General features: G+C 39.8%; 1 protein-coding gene across 3 annotated transcripts in view; it reads left to right on the forward strand.

Annotated features, from left to right (window-relative positions):
- The window catches only part of SPAM1 (sperm adhesion molecule 1), a 46027-nt gene that overhangs the window by 10559 nt on the left and 17427 nt on the right, over nt 1-18041 (forward strand). Inside the window, exon 1 of one of the 3 annotated variants that reach the window (XM_071733775.1) lies at nt 15728-15783. The exons of the other annotated variants lie outside the window; for them this stretch is intronic. The gene's annotated coding sequence lies outside the window, so the exon portion shown is untranslated. Of the gene's footprint in view, nt 1-15727; nt 15784-18041 lie in introns of those variants that run through there. 3 annotated transcript variants of the gene reach the window in all.

Raw genomic sequence — 18041 nt, forward strand, 5'->3', positions numbered from 1 at the left:
GGTCTGAATTTCTGAAGAGAGAGAAAGCGCAGGAGAGCCCTGGTGACAAGATAAGCAGGTTCATCCCTTGCACCAGCTCACATGCCAGACACTTAGTTCCTATATTAAGGGACTTTACACACCAATGCCCCATCAATTCCCTCCATAAGTGTAAATCACACACTTTTCACCTGTGGATTAATAATTAACATTATTCTTGTAATTGTCCACAAGGACAAAGGTAGAATAATGACAAAATTAGAAGGGGAGTAGGATCAGAAATGAGGAGTTCAAGCAGGTTTAGAGTGATTTTCTTCCAACACGTTGCACCCTAAAAGGGCAGGAAAGAGCAGGGATTCTGTCTTCTTGTCATGGGCCCTGAGCAGCCTCTTCCTTGTGGTAAAGAAACTTCAGAGCATCCTGTCCCCCAACCCCGGGGCAGCTGGCCAAGGTGGGCTGTGAAATGTTGAGTGTTTGTGGCTCTAGGCACTTTGTTGCTTGACACATCTCATCTTTTATTGACCTATATGCATGTTTTTGCAGTCACTTGAGGGCATTCACAGAAGGCTGATTCCACTTTGAAGATGGAAATGTCATAAATGTCAATCACCCCTGGGATTATTTACAAGCAGCTTTACATTGTATCAGTCATTTACATTATAGCAATCAAAACAATAAGGTCAAAATTCAGTCAAAGGTCAAAATTCAGCCAAAGCTCAAAATGCAGCATTTTCTGTCTGAAAATAATGTACCATTGAAAAATACTTGACCAACTCTAGCTGAGTTTGGGTTGAACAACTGATAGGTCTCACACATCATTTCCTCAGATGTCAGACATGAAACTTTCAAAAACTACAATGAGATTGTTACACACTGCCTTCCTGTGGCTCCTGAAAATATTTTCACTCCAAATTTTACCATAAAAATGCTCACTGCAGAGCAGTAATACCTGTGATCCATTTAAAAAGCAACCTGCTCCCTTAGCTCATGGCAATTTTATGGCCCTATTCCACTAACTTCTTTACATTCTCACTATTTTGGTAGCTCTAAGCCTAGTTCTGCTCATAATACAGTCAATGCAAAAAAGATATATGTTAATTTTGATGACACAGGATAAGATCCCTAAGCAAAGTATTTTATCAAGTTGTGGTATTTTTGTTTTTTTTTTTGTTTGTTTGTTTGTTTGTTTTTTAAAAGAACTGGTAATGACTGCAGTAAATTAACATACCTACTTGACCTCATCAGTCAATACACATTTCTTTTCTTTTTCCTTTCTATTAGCATTCTATAAATTCTTACCATTTAGTGACCTTAACCTTCCACTGTATTTCTGAATTGCTCCTTAATTCTCCCTTGTAAAGCCAAGATCTATTCCTTTCTCCTCTATATTAAGAAAATTCATCATAAAAGAGGATTTTCAGTGTTTTTAACCTGTCTTTTTATTCTGCAGTGTTTTAGTTTTGCCTTGTGTAAATAAACTCGAAGTTACTAAAAAATGAAAATATCTATCTCTGCTTGATTTTCCCTCGGAGACAAAAAGAGCCACTGAATAAATGAACTGCCTTTGCTGGGAACCAGAGTCCATTTTCTGAGTTAGTAGCAGTTCTCAGGGTATTAATTGTTGTAAATTGCTCAAGTTTCACAGGCCAGTGGGCATGGGGTAAACTTAGCAGTAGCAATTAGAGGAGGAAAAATCATTCTCCCTTAAGGAAAGATAGTTGGAGAAAAAGAATATAAAGCATTTTCTCAGGGAAAGAGGTGTATCTGGGAAAAAGGAATGCTAAAATAGAACATCAGTGGCTTCATCTAATTGGGAAAAAAAGGATACCAAGTTTTCTGTAGTAGTGGGGCATCGTGAAGCATTTGTAATACTGTAATATTTGCACACTGATTGCAGGACCCTACCCCCAAAATATGGCAAGCATTATAAGCAATTTTGGGAAAATGAATATGTACAGGCATTGAAGAAACCACCATGAACACAAAAAACAGATAAAAATCACTGATTACACAATTTGTGGTAAAAGAACACAAAACCAGGCTATAATAACTGATGTAAATCCAGGGGAAGGGAGTATCTATCATGTGTGTTGTCAAATAAAAACAATGGACTAAACCTAAAAAGGAGGGAAAGTCTGGTGTATATTAGGGTAAAATGAAAGTTGAAAGATTGTTTTCTTCTGTGGGGAGTATTTGGGAAGAACATGAGTTGTTAAAGAACAGACTACGTGACCTATTATTATTATAACTTTGGCACACTTGTAGGATTCTGGCAGCTATATTCAGAGATAGAAATGTCATTAAGCTCAATATTATTGATACTTTCAGTAAAAAAATGTTAATCTGGCACTTTTTTCCTAGATAAGGAAGACAGAAAACAATATATTTAGCATGCAAGTTATTATTGTCTGACTTATTTTGAGAGAGAGAACTAAATGATCAGAATCACTCACTTACACAGACACATCCACTTGCAACTGTAGTGCTGTCATCTGCAAAAAGATGCCAAGTTGTTTCATATCATCTATCTAAATTCTCCCATCTTCCCTTTGCAGAACTGATGGGGAGAATGATGCCGACTGTCAAACACACTTGCATGTGCTGGGCCAGAGTTTATTACACAGGATTTAGGCTGGTTTAGACCTGCTTAGGATCCAGCACATGACAATGCTCATGTGATGCATGACTGATGAGCACTCCCCTACTAATACATGATGTAACCATTAACTCAAGGGCAGTAACAGAGAAAGCTTTAAAGGAGGTAAAATCAGTTGAGCGTAGACACTATTTGCTAAGTGCCAGATGTTAATCCAGGGTACTCAGTTAACTTTTAAATGAGGAATTTGCCATAAGAAAGTTGTGAATGCTCCCACAGCTCCTGGAAGGATTGCACCTTGCTGGGATACAGAACCCAGTCTGGGAGCAGCAGCAAGGAAGACACAAACAATTTTTCTTCCAGAGGCTGTCTGTTGTCATTACCTATTTCGCTGCATTTTATGAGTCCTGCTTCCAGATTGCAATTTATAGCTTAGCTGAACACAAACACACACAAAAATAAAATAATAACAAAAAAAAAGGATGGGTAATTTTTCTCCCTGTTTTGCAGATACCCTTCAATTGTAATATATAATGTATACCACAGCAAATGGGTATTGTGTTTTCAAGTGCTGCTGAAAAGGCATAGGCAGTAAACAAGAGTGATTTTTCCCAGGCATATTTTTACCTATGGTCCAGAGAACAGAATGAGCAAATGCTGGTCTCTCCTTTAGTGCATGGCTGGCATAATGCCTTCATTCACATGCCACAGCCAAGACCATATAGAAGGGCAGCCACCCTATATACAGCAGGATGGTATCTACCCCTGGGTTTCTTCTGGACGCTTCCTTTACATTGGTTTGCTTTAGCATCTTTTTAAAAAAGTAAATTAATTTAAGAGTGTGGTTCCTTTGCTTGCAAAGTATTTTAGGCACAAACCAGTTTTGAACTGCTTCCTTTAGTTTATGCTATTGGGAGATGAACAAGTGCTTGGTGATAGCATTCATGAAGCACCCAACTTGATTTCTGGTCCCACTAGTGTACCTAAGAGAACCAAAGTGCTTGTCCATGTGTGTATTTGAGATAATGTCTTCATTTATTTTCTTGGAGTCAGTCATTATTAAATCTTCCCTGATTGCTGCTCAGGCCCTACTGATGGCCATGATGCCCTATATTTGTTCTTTATAAAAATAACTTGTACAGTGTATTACTGCAGCCATATGATAATCATTGTTTATATAATGGACGTCTTTTGAGCTAACTTGGCACAGGAAATATTTTAATTAAATTAGCTAACGATGTATGGGAAAGCTATCGATACATGTTTTCTTTTTTGTCTTTTTTTTTTCCTTTTAAATAACTAATTACTATAATTTATTTTTTTTAATTGAAAATTAGACTAAACATCAAGTATTCAGCTAAGAAGTATCTTGGAGAAAATATAGATGAGCCTCTAAACCAGACACTTGCTGCCTAATAGGTCCCTAGGATGCCTTTAGCCTGTGCACTGATTCTCACATAGAGTAATTTTGTGTGATGATATTCACATTGCCCTTTATCATATCCTGAGGAGTGCAATATAGGACAGAAAGTGCTTCCATCTCCTAGGGAGAGAAACACTTTTAATTTTCTGTGCAAATTACTGACCATTTAGGTCTTGAATTCATCTACATACCTTATCTGTCATATGCTAATGAGAGGCCTGCATCCCTTAGATGCCATCTGCAGGCAAGGGAGAGAGACTTCTGCAGGGTGATTCCTCCCCTCTCACTCTTCAGGATTTAAGAAGATCTTGCAAGGTTCCTGCAGAGCTTGTCTGTGACCACTGCATTACTCGAGTAGGAACCCCAGTAAAATGCCTGAAGTTGTCTGTAGCATTCAGTTCTTACTATTTAGACCTTTATGTATTAGGACTGTGGCCCTGTTATGTATCCATTATTTACTCAATCACTAGAGTCAAGATATCTCCTGGCAAAGGATAAATGCACTGGATGGATGTTGTACATAGATGAGATGAGTCAGGCTCCCAGGGTTTCTTCCTTTTTTTGTCAATGACAAAGAGTGTCTGGAATAACTACCTTGGAGCAGGGACCTAGCTTTCAGGTGGCTGAGAGAAATACCATCCTAAGTGATAAAGAATTGTATCCATGTGGTAGCTCAATAACAATCTTTCAGGTTATCCACCAGGATAAAAGGCAGCAGGATGCAAAATTCCCTGTAACGTTCTGTAAGTATCATTCAAGGCTATTAGGCTCTGATTTGCCTGAAGAGTGGGAAAATAACTCAGTATTAATTGCCATTAACTCAGTTACTTTGAGCTGTAATGCAAATTTTATGACAAGATTAAAACTCACTACACCAATTTTATATCATGCAGCAAGTAGCTAAGATACCACCTGGATAGACTGGAACTGAACTTTCAGCTTAGTTGGGATGTTGAGATAGAGGGGAAAAATAGATTTAAGTGCAGATATTCTGAATGCATTAAGAGAAGGGATGGACGAAGGACTAGTGGTGTTTCAGTATGGGGTAAAGATTACAAGCTTCAGGAGGATTTTTATGTTCTCATGTCTTGATCATCTATTTTTTGTAACAATGCCTGAGACGCATTCTTAGTAGGTTTAATCTTGTGTTTATAGCATTTAAAGTCCTTTAAAAGTCTTAATAATTCTGTAACCATTTTGTATGCAAGCATTAACAAAATTCCTTACAAGTCTACACAGACCAGCCTTGGACACTTGGTTGGTATTGGCTTGTGTGGTCTTAGGTAAATTCTGCAGTGCAGAAGCAAGAACAAGTGTGAGTTTAGAATCTAGGTTATTCTAGTGTTACAGGTTGCCTTGTGCAGAAATTCAAAGTTTGGCTTTAGTTAAGGAAGAAATAAATTACTCTAAAGCTGATATTTTCATCTGGGTAACTGGAAAAAAACAACAGCCATGGACCTATATTTTTAAACACTGTCATTGATCTTGAGTGATGTGATGTCCAGTATCTCGAGACTCTACCAGTTAAAATTTCTGAATTAGCCTTACCTTGGCTCAGGTAGCATAAGGAGCTTTTAATGCTTCTGGAGAAAAAGATGTGGCACCACAAACTGATGGAAGCCTGTGAAAGGGGGACTTTAGTTCTTGTATTCTTACAGTGGTTTGAAAGTGGTTTGAAGTGGTTTATTTTATTCCTACAGTGCTATGAAAATGTGAGCAGTCTTTAAAGGCTTTATCTAGCAAATAATCCTTCAATATGTCTCACCTCTTGAATTACACTGTTGTCTGACATATCTGCAGCCAAGAAATATTATATTAGGTATCAGTCAAACTAAATAAAAGAATGATGACTCAAAGAGATGTTTAAATTCTGCCAAGTTCAGAGTACAGTCCTGAAAGTGTCATTTGGAGATCATCTTATTATTCTTTGCTTTCCAAAGTAAGGATTAATTATGCCTATAATTACCTGGAAAGATTTCCCAACTCTCCTGGACAGAGTACTTCACTGTTTATCTGCTCTTACTGCTACAGAGTTTTCTAATGTTCAATTTAAATCCTTGTTACTGTGACTGAGTTTGTTACTTCTTCTCCAACCCATAGTGGACATGGAGAATGGGAGCTTTTCTCCAACCCTTTTAAATCCTTTCCCCCTGTGCAAAACTGGAGCAGTTATTTAAGCCAGGATCAGGGTGTGATGTATATTAACTAAAACTACCCCTGAGATATCCAGTGCTGGCTTACAGATAAATGTGTAAAAGGTGATCTACTAAATACTTGTGTATACTGTGGAAACTGGAAATTATTGCCTTTTAAAATTGATTTTGGAAATTAATTATTTCCTTAATCTTTCCTTTAAAAATTAGTATGATAAAATCCCCATTTAAGAATTAAGAGACTAACTATTGTCTAATTCATTATTAAGTTCTACTTTTATCTGGCAGCAAATGAATTAAGAAGAAATATGACAGAGGACAGATGCTTCTTAACAGCTTTGCATTGTCGATATAATACAAAGAGTGGAGCTCCTACATTTGTAGGACTTCCTCCCATTGAAAGATCTTTATCCTTTTTCAGTAAATTGATAATTTCCTTTCTGTTCAGAGAAACATCTGTCCTGAATGAATTATTCTGTTTGCCCAATTTAGATGCAAGATGATAGCAAAAAAAAAAAAAAAAAAAAAAAAATCCCACTATTTTAAAAAATTCTACTAAAAATTGTGAACTTTTAAATCTCTGCCTTGCTCTCACAGTCTATTTGTTTCATAATTATCTAATTGCAGGTGGTTTTGTTAGCAAGTTCAAATAACCATAATTGGGGTCTGAAAGACACATTTGGAAAGAAATTATTCACTCTGCTTTATGCAGGCATTCTAGAAGTTCATAGATCATCTTTATATAGACAGTTTCCACATAAAGTCAAGCATAGAAGAAACTAATGGTTCTCAAATGACTAGTTGAAGAGTACAAAAAATACCCTCCAGAAATTCTATTTCTATATCGCAAAGAATTAAACTATAGAAAATAAAATGTAGTCTAGACATGAAATTCTCATTGAAATTGCCACTTCCCAAAGCTATTCCTTTAGGGCCTAAAGATATTGGGCAATGACACCATGAGGTGTAGTGTATTTTTATAATGTACAACAACGTTTTAAGTCCATGTAAGATAAAGAACCCATAAACACTGACAGTGCTGTCCAGGATTGCCATTTCACTTGCCATGGGTCTTCCTGAATTTGTTTTGGCACTGGTCTTTATGACTCCAAGTAGCTCTTTTTATGTCTTTAATATGTAGATTGCTAGCCTGGGAAGACACTTACCTTTCCTACACTGCTTTGCAATCCAAATGAACTGCTACCTCTGCAGCTTTCAGAAGTCATTTAAATTTGTTTCACAAGCAGGTGAAGCAGTTCAGAGGCAGTTTATAATGCAGATTTCCTTTAGGGCCACATTCCAGCTGTGTTAGGTGTGGAAACTTGCTGGTACAAGAGCTCACTGGTAAGAACCCTTCTAGCCCAGCCCCTGTGAAAAGCCTTGACTTTTGTTTTTAATTCAAATTCAGGTAGTCAGCTTCACACAGAGCATTTGTGACCTACTTTAATTAGCACTTTTCTCAAAGGGCTTAGTAAATTGGGCCCTTATTTTTTTGAAGGTAATAGACAGGTGGATTTAATATTCTAATAAGCTGATAATCCTATTTATTTAAATTATTATTGTTTTCAAAGTTGTTTTATGAGTGACTAAAGACTTTGTCAGACTGGATTTGCAATTATTTGCATTATTGTTCTTAATATGAAAATTACAAGGAAAATTCCTTGGGTCTGACTCCTCTATTGTTCTGGCAGAAACAAATATGGAATACTCTCTGGTAGGTTGTGCAAGATGGACAAACCATTGCAAGATAGATCTAGTTAGAAATGGGTAGTAATCTACTTTTTATTCCTACAGATACGATAGGTAAGCCAGCAACAGGTAAATAAAACAAAAAATTTGAGAGAGATCTCTGGAACCCTTGAATTTCTTGTAAAACAGGTACCTTTTAGTACCTACATTTCATAACTCCCTTACAGTGCATCAGTAATTCCAGCAGAGCTGTAACAAGTTTTTATTCTCCTTGACTTCATAAAGGGGAGGGGAGGAGCAGACTCAGCAGAGAAGTTTTGAATGCTAAGAAAAAAAAACCAAAAACCAACCTAATTTAACTGCAAGGTCTCAAAAGAAAATCCTTGAGATCAAAGTCCAAATCAAGTTCAATAGACGCAAAGGTGAAGAGAACAAAAATTTCTCAGTGTTAGATTTACGCACTGTAAAATACTGCTGTTCTTTTCACAGGAGATGCCAATATGTTTTAAAAAAATGAAAAAAAAAATGAAAAAAGGGAGCCATGCTAGTCTGCATCAGCTAATCAAATACTGTTTATGAGGCCTGTGTGCCACAGAACAGGAGTCACTGGTGTGCCTGCTCCTGGCTGCTGGAGCCCAGGGCTTGTTGTGTTGGGTGAGACAGAACTGAAGGGGATTTTGGCTGAGGCTCCCTGCCCACAGCTGTGCTACCTGGCTCTGCTGAACACCAGAGAGATTCCAGGTGGGGAGGGCAGCAGGGAACTGCAACATCTTCAGCTGTCCCAGCCAGAGCTCTGAGTGCATACCCAGGCATTTGCCTTCCTCCTCTCCTGCTCTCACATCCCTTATTTTACACAGAGCTCGTCACAAAGCAGCTGCCAGGAAACAGCTCATGAGCCTTGCATCTGTCTGTGCTTGGGGCAGTGATACCTCTCTGCGTTTGGGGTGAAGGTCAATATTGCTTACTGAAAGAAGTCTATTCCTGGTCAAAATTTGAGGTGATATTTTCTACCCCATGTTACTCTCTGTGACTATGGCATGTTAATAAAAACACAGCCTGAAATCATGTGGGCAGCAGGAGAAGGGCAGTGATGGTGCCCCTGCACTCGGCACTGGTGAGGCAGCACCTCGTGTGCTCTGTTCAGTTCTGGGCCCCTCGCTACAAGAAAGACTTTGGGTTCCTGGGATGTGTCCAGAGAAGAGCAACCAAGTTGGTGAAGGGTCTGGAGAACATGTTCTAGGAGGAGGGGCTGAGGGCACTGATATTGTTTAGTTTGGAAGAGGCTGAAGGGAGACCTCATCACTCTCTACAACAACCTGGAATGAGGCTGCTGGGAGGTGGGTGTTGGCCTCTTCTCCCAGGTAGGTAATAATAGAACTGGAGGAAACGGCCTGAAGTTGCACCAAGGGAGGTTTAGACTACATATCAAGAAGAATTTTTTTACTGACATAGTATTCAGACACTGCAGCTGGCTGCTCAGGGAGGTGATGAAGTCACCATTCCTGGATGTATTAAGGAAACGTACAGATGTGCCATTTCAGGACATGGTCTAGTGAGGATGATGGTTTTTTTGGGGGCTGATGGTTAGGTTCAGTGATCTTAGAGGTTTTGTCCAAACATGACAATTTTGTGATTCTGCTCTCTTTGTTTCACTATTATTTTGGAAAAAAATGTGGATGGAGAACACTAACATAAAATCGCATGTGCAAATGAATGACTTCCAGGTGGGTTATATTTCCATCACAGGAGAAAGATTCTGACACACACACAAAAGTAAAGTCTGGTGGCTGAAAAGGAGAAGCATGAGTTCCTGGGATCCATTGGTCCTGTTGTCCCAGGTGGCAAAAATTTAGGAAGGAACGACGTGAAGTGCTGCTTGTAATCTGCAATGGCAAGGATGCAGAGTGGCTTAGCTCTTTGTCTGTGCCATTGTTGCTATGGGGTGTGCTTCCCCCTCTGCTCTCCATGTATGCTTTGAACCTGTCCCTGTGGAAAGGATCCCTTTCTAGCCTTCCCACATCAGTGCACATGAATAGGTCACTGGGCTTACTCTTGCTGAAGGCATGATTCCGAATGTCCACTATATTAATGAATGTGAGCTCATTGGTATAAATGCACAGAGTTACCTGCACTGCATGGATTTTCAGCTATGAGAATTTAGGATTAGATAAGCTTTAAAAGCATCCTCTGCTGTTGCAGTTGGCTTAAGCTGGAGTTTAGTTTCCCGAACCTTTTTGCACTTGGATTGGGTGAGGGAAGGATGTTTTTTTACTCCCTTGTTAAAGGTGCTGCTTTCAATATGTACACATGACACACAGGAATATATATTCTTGACATGAAGCCATTTCAGTCAGATTGCTTTTATCTCTCACACTTGAAGATATAACTTGATAGTGCCTTGGCATGGATTGACATAAAATACGATGAGACATGAAAGGCAATCAGGTAAACAAGAAAATTGTTATTTACTAATTTTTACAGTGCCTATTGTCATAGCATCTTGGCAAGGGATTAAAAACATTTAAATGTAAATTAGATGTGTCATTCTCAAAACAAAAACGAGTTAGTTATTCAAAACTGGAGTGGAAAAAAAAAGGCAAAAGAGACTTCTATGTTATCTTTAAAGGCTTAGATCTAAATCCTGGAAGGCACAGAGTGCAAACCACATTGTAGGAGGCCTCCCAGGGGAGAGCTGTGCAGCCCATCATAGGATTTCTTTAGCCTGTACAGAGGAGCACGAGTCAAAGCTATCCTTGCATATAAAATAAGCCAGAACAGGGAAAAACATAACTGCAGGAGTGTGGTGCTGTGCCCAAACTAAAAGCTCTGAAGAAAAAGCAACAGCAGCATAGCTGCTCTGCAAAAGTCCCAGAGAGGGACCAAAACCTCCCAGTATGATCCACATGAGCTTTTAGGCTTAGAAGGTTCAGTGCATAACTTTTCCATGAAGGTACCAGCTCCAGCTCTAAAAGTAGTCCAGACAAATTAGAAATGCTGAGTAAATATGCTGAAGTTTTTTTATGTTTTAACAGTTTCAGGACTCAGGCTGCTGTCTCTGAATTGCATTGTACCATCCAGGTAAACTGCTTTATTTGGAAATTAGAGGAAACTCTTCTCTGGGTATAAACATATCCACAGAGTGGGAGAAGTACCACAGCGGACAAAGGGAGTTTTTTGAATTTCTAACTTGTGTAGAAAAAAGGAGGGCTGGGCTGTCTTGCAGGCATTCAGGAGACTTCCAACTGACCATTGATGCACATATAGGAAGGAAAATGTTCTCTCATGTTGAATGACTGTATGCTCCCAAGCTCCCTGGCTTTGTTATATGCTTAACCTACATCCTGGGGCACTGATTTCCATGTCTTTCCCCCATTGCACTGGTTTCTATGTTAGGTAAAGCTGGTGAGAAAGGCCAGAGTGAGACCATGTGAAATGAAGTCAGATCCCTGACACACAGATGCTCAGAGAGCAAGACTTGAGGATATCCATAGCATATGCTCGTTGATCAGATCTCCCTCAGACCTGGAAAGAGAGCCTCATGAACATCTAAAGTGGCTCCCCTTCAAGCAAAAGAGAAGAGAGATGATACTTGTTTGTAATGGTTTGTGGATCACTGAACCCTGTAACACAGGGGAGGTACAGAGATAAAAAGAAGAATAAGGGAGAGAGACTTTAAGTTTGGGAAAAAAATAAATAAGTTTAATGAAGTAGTAATTATATTTGTAATTCACCATCATTATTTACAAATATGTCAATATGAAACCCACACTTCTCAGCTGGTAATTACTTCCCAACCATAAAAGTCCCAAACTGAACTCATCAGCAGATGGGGATGCCCGGGTCCAGGGTCCCAGTGACTGTCCACAGCAGCCTTGGAGCAGCTGAGGTGATCCTGTTTGGGGAAGCTGGAAAAGGTAATCCTGGTAAATTATTTTCACCAGGAAAACAGTGCAGGGGCAGAGGGGGAGATGACAAACAAGCAAACCTCAGCACTCCAGCCAGAGAGGCCAGGAGAAAGTTCTCCCAGGAGCCATTTTATGCTGAGAACCATGGGCAGGAGCTCTGTGCTTGGGGTCACCATTGGGTCACCCAACTCACCCCCTCCTCCCCACGGGCACTGCTGCCCTCCTCCCCCCCCAGTGCATCCAACACTGCCCAGCAGGAGCTGGGGGGTGCCAGGAGGTCTCCAGTCAGTATGTTTGTAGGCAGTTTTTTATCTCCAACTAGGACAAAGCCATAGTGCTCTGAAAAGCAGTTTGAATTCTTTAGGCTGGAGCTGACAAACCACTGTGGAAAATATCTAGAAAATCCTGGCTAGAGAGAAAGAAGTGGTAAATCATGACAAAGGCACGTGACAAAGTCATGTCTAAATGGGGAAAGCAAATCTCAGGAGTGCACAAGGCATGCCAAATATACACAATAATAACCAACCTGAGCTCAGTGCAACCTGAGCTCCCATGACTTGCACGCAAGGGATAAAGTGTTGCTGGGATCTGGCTTTCTGTCAGGAAAACGCACACCAACATCATGGAGTCTGAGAGTGAGTCAGGGCAGTCAGCCCTTTATTTTGAAGGGCTTAAGGAAATGAACATCCTGAGGGGTGTAAACTGGAGAATAGAGTCTGTCCCACAGACATGGTGGGTAAAATACTATGGAGTAGGTTCTTCTGCCTAGGGGATGTGGAGGTTAAGATAAAAAAAATTGAAGAAATGAAGTTTGGAGTTGGAGAGTCCTAAACTGCTGGAATAGAGGAAAAGAAGGGGACCTCAATGAAGAATGGGCTTAGAAGGGAATATGGTACATGCAGAGTAGGATCTGACATGTGTGACTGAGGCTCAGAGGACAGCTGCTGAGAAAGAGATTACAGGTGCCTTAATGCCTTGCTTTGCTGAGAGATGATGTGCCAGGAAGGCAGGATTCATCCCAGTGGAACTGGACTGGCTGGAGAGGTGTGGAGAAAAGGGAGACACACACTCTCTACTCATCCCTCTGTCTGCCTTCACTCCAAGCAGTGCCTTTAGCCTTGCAACCTGTTCTGCTAAAATGACAGTGTTGAGATCAACTATGGGATTGATTCCTCTGTGCTTCATTCTTGTCCCAGCAAGAGCTCAGCTTTTGCCCACACTGCTTAGAAACTTTGGACCACCTCTGCCTTTGCATCTTATACTTTATATTTGTAGTGCTCAGTGATATAAGCTGGGTGTTATTTATGTACCATTACCAGCTTTTCTTTCCATCTGGCTTCAGACATCTCTTATTAGCTGCCAGCTGTGGCTTTTCTATTTTTTCACCTTATCCTGCTGCCCCACAGCCAGCAGGAGAACCTTCCAATTTGTGGTACAGATGTAAGTGAAACCAGGAGCCATCCAACAGCCATACCCTTATGATTTGAAGGAGCAGAAAAACATTTAGCATCAGGTTATTGGATGGAATCCATCTCACTCAGCAGCAACTGGAAATTTTGAGAGCCTGCTGACAGGCTGGCAGCTGTGGGGTGTGACACTGGTGGCTCTCGTCCAGTCGCTAATGGACAGATGTCTACATAATAAAAAAACAAACAAAATTAACACTTTTGCTGGCAGCTTTGACAGGGGCTGCATTCAGCAGGCAGTGAAGCTGTTCTTAATGCTGGCCAGTGTCCACAGAGAAGCCCAAGAGTACTGGAGTGAATAATTTGCAGGCCACCCCTCTGTTGGGCTTGTTCTGGGGATGGGAAGCTTCTGTACCTGCAACTGCAAGTCTTGTTTTGAAAGAAATAGTCTGATGATAGAAGCCAGAAGGGATGTTGCTGGATGTCTCAAAAAACCAAGTAGGTTAATGAGGTTTGACAAATGATTTAGTCCTGTGCACCTCTTCTTTTTCTTTTGTTTCCCATACTGCTGGAGATCCATGTCAATGCCTCCCCAAGCTTTATTTTATTTCACACCATCACTTCCACCAAGATTCTTCCACATTTTGAAAACTATTTAACTTGTTCAATACTGCAGCCAGCAAGAGCTGGCTTATTCTGTGAGGAAACTCCTACCTGACTGGGAAGTGGATCCTCCACCATAAAGATACAATTTACAGGAGACAAAACAGCTGTTACAGGACAAGCAGAAAGCTTTGTAGTCTATAGCCCGGGCTGAAAGAGCAATGGCTTTTGCAAACTACCAGGAATATCTCAACAGTAATTTGACCCACATAGTGTCTTTAATGTGTATCTTACTTTTCCTGTTCTGACACATAAAGCTGGCTCCGTATACTTAATGAAGAAGACTTGTATTTTCTTTTACAAAAGTATCAGGTGGAAGAACTCAGCTCAGGCAAAACCAAATTTTAGCATTAACATTTAAAATACCAAAGTTGGGGGTTCTTTTGTTTTTGTCTTCCATTTTGTCTAGACTTTTACTAATCAGTATTATTTTAAAATTCTTATGTAAAATAGGAGTGATATACAATAGTGTATTACTGAGGAATGATAATGTGAAAGTATATATTTTGAAAAATCCTATTCCATCTACTTCATCACAGCAAACTGTTTCATATTTTTCTTACAATTTTAGAATAGTTCTAGAAACTGTTTTAAAACAATTTTTTTCCTAAATTTTTATTCTAAATAATTATTTGAAATTGGTGTTCTACATCTAGCCTTAATAAATAAGACAACCGAATATTCTGACTTTTCTGCTGGTTTGGGGAAGGCTATGTCATGGAGTAACAAAAACTTGGCAAAAATATTACACAAAGAAAAGACAATGTATGACATTCTTGTGTTGATGGAGAAAAGAAACATTTTTTGTATTGCTGTATTGCAAGTATAACAGCAGGTCCATGGCTCAAGCCAGCTCTAACGTGTGGCACTGCCTGCCCTCCCATTGCTGTGCCAAGCCTTCAACTCCATGTCCTGTGTGAGCATCAACAGATCTAGGAGTTTAATGACAAATAATGGAATTTATTTTGGGATTATCTTTATTTCTTGAATGAATCACCAAAGCTGGTGAAAGTGCTGGAAGAAGAAGTTAAGGACTTTGGTCTTGTCCAGTTTGGAGGAGGCTTGGGGGTGACCTCTTCTTCCCAGCATCCAGTGACAGGGCATGTAGGAATGGTTCAAAGCACTGCCAGGGAATGTGTAGACTGGACATTAGGAAACATTTCTAGGCTTCCTAGAGGGGTGGTCAATGCCCCAAGCTGGGCAGCATTTAAGAAGCATTTAGACAATGCCCTTAATAACATGCTTTAACTTTTGGTCAGCTGTGAATTAGCCAGAAAGTTGGACTAATGAGCACTGTATGCCCCTTTCAACTGAAAATATTCTATTATTCTATCCTATTCTATTCTGATGTAGATGTTAACAAACCCAACATGAGCATCTTCTAGGGATGCTTCAGTGGTCTCTCCTGAATATATATTTAAGCACACAGAGGGCCAAGTTTGGTGCTCAGCTCAATCTCCAAGTTTAGCAACCTCAGTATTCACTCCTGTGGAGGACCTCCTCCTGTGATTCTCTCCCTGACAAGCATGGATGCACTGCCTGGGGGTACTCTAAGCTTTGGCAATTCAGAACAGTTTTACTCCCTACCCTTTCTGCTTAGCCATGAAAAAAACCCTTTTACCTCCATTGGTCAAACCACTGCTGCACCAAAAGCAAAACTAAGTCTATCGATGAAATATTCCTTACCTCAGAAAAAAAAAGAAATGTCTTTCAAAGCATTTGTTTGGCATTTGGTCAGCAGGCATGGTGCAAGATCTCTGACAGTTTGAGTGTTGTTAAACAGCTCACTGCAATCAGCTGTGACAGGAGACACCTTTAACCAACTACCCTGTAATTATGCTAAGGTTTTCACCAAATGACAAATCCCAATTGGCTGGGGCAGAGCCCTGCCTTTCCAGACAAGGCTAATTATTTTGTCCACTCACTGGTTCATTCACTCCAGCAAGCTCTAACCTGTGGAATCATGTAGGTGAGTATTTACGGCTTATTTTTACGTTGCTAAATTTTTTACTATTTTGAAATTAAAAGACCAGAAAGGGAAGGTGAATTTTGGTAGGACTTTCCAGAAAGATTGTCAGGAATCATGAGGTGGAACAACCACAGTTAAGAACAATGTATGATACTGTCACCTATTTCTGTCTCAGCAGGTTTTAACTTTTTTTCGTTCCAAGTGATTCATTAAACTGTTACACAGAAGAAAGATTACTTACAAACTACATAGCTGTTACAGGTCTTGAGTAAAATCTGTCTCTGTATCAAGAAAATTGCTAGACCAATTTTACTTTAAATAACACTTGTGCCAAGCTTTTTATCTTGAGCTGTTAGTCTAGGCAATTTTTCTCTGGGGGTGGGAGTAGGGAAGAGTAGTCTAACACAGATTTTTGTTTCTTTAGGAATCTAATGACATAAACTTTGTGAAGTTTAATAAGAAGTTATTTGTCCCTAGTGAAACCTTCTAGTCAGGGTGAAAGAAAAGGCACCTGAGTTTTTCAGCCTTTAAACTCAGGTAAATTATACGTTACAGTGTAATAGTTATTTTTTATATGAAGCTACAGATGGGCAAGACAATCCACAAAATTTTGAGGCAAGAGATTTGAGTCAGAGTTGCTTATAAATAACCGAGCACATGCTGGGCAGTTTCTGCATAGGTGTGGGTCTCTACTGAAGCCTCCTAGGAGAAGAAGTATCAGAGAGGGTGAGCACAGGGGTGATGAGAGCCAGGCCTCAGTCACAGATGCTGTCCAAGTTCCAGCTTGGTTGAAACTCACTGTTCCATCATGCAAGACATTGCAGCCTTTTTCCTCAAAAAAATAGTAGGTGTCATTGTGTCTCTCAACTTTGCTGCTTAGCTTAAATCTGTGAATGTCTGAAGGTTATTTCAGTTAGAAGAAGATGTGGTGTTGAGGACGCGTGTCCCAGCTCTTTGTTCCTAAGGACTGCACCAGCTTTGCCTCCCTTGCACTAGCAGGTCCAAACAACAGAAACTGCTCTTTTCTCAGAATCACAAACCTCTGCTTTCCAGCTCCCTCACTGTAAATCCTTTTCCTTAGGCTTCCTCCAAGGGTTATGCTAATGTGCCTGCTCAGGCAGGTCTAACTACCATCCTTTCTTCTTTTCAGTTGAAACTGTTAATTCTTTGCATAACCATTTCCCAAACCAGTGCTCAATAATGCTAATGTCTCCTTTATAAATCACTAGTGTTCTGCATAGCTTTGTACTTACCTTTGTTTTGAGAGTTTGACATCTGCTTACCCATCTCTCTGGCTTATCTCCAGGGATGGGTGGCAATTACACTGGCTCCTAGGTATTAGCAGGTTTATCCAAATAACAAAAGACTATGAGGATTGTGAAGAAGGAGCAGGTGAAAAGGGACAGGCTGGGAAAGAGAAATTATTCTTGAGGGAAGGTTCATTTTTTACTGTAGTTTCATATTTTCCACAGATTGCATTTATTTACAAGCATGTGGGAGAAAGGGATATGGAATGAATTACAGTCCCAGGAGAGGAAGTTTAAAAAGAGAAAGCATTCAGGTGTAGCACAAGTTTACTTGAAACCACACTCTGTGAAGACAGATGTTAGTATATAAACTAGTACTGAGGTTTATAATACATATTTCTTTTCAAGGATAATTCTCTTTGAGGACCCCTCTAGCTCTTCCTCCTGTTGCTCTAAGTGTGGCTACTGAAAATCCAGGAACAATTTCATCCATGCAGGTTGGGTTTACCCCAGGGGTACAATGCTCACCTACTTTTAAAAGGAAACATAGCTATCACCTTTCTTGAAAGATCTTTTTTCAAAAGAAGAGGGCATAATTTTTTGACAGAAACTGTTTCATGTTCAGTATTAGCTGCTGTGTTCACTTAAAAACTGGATTGCTTCCAAGGATTAAGCCCAAACCAGTTCTGCCTCTTCAGCAGACGTCCTCTAGAACAGTCTCACTTCTGTCAAAGGCACAGCTACTTTTGTATAGTGTAGATCATTTTTCATATCAGTCTTTAGAACTGGTTAATAATTTGCTGGGGGTGAAAGTATATTTTTGACTCAGATGTGAAATGCCATTTGCTTTGACAAAAAATGTATTGTTGTTGTTAATTCTGTGCTTCACGAAGACTTAGAAGGAAAGAATATGGTATATTTTTACATTCAATTGAGACTTTGGGTGTTTAAAAAAAAAAACACCCCAAACAAACAAAAAACCAAAACAACAAAAGCCTACTATGGGGGAGG

Source organism: Heliangelus exortis, chromosome 1 (assembly GCF_036169615.1).
Source record: "Heliangelus exortis chromosome 1, bHelExo1.hap1, whole genome shotgun sequence".
NCBI lineage: Eukaryota > Metazoa > Chordata > Aves > Apodiformes > Trochilidae > Heliangelus > Heliangelus exortis.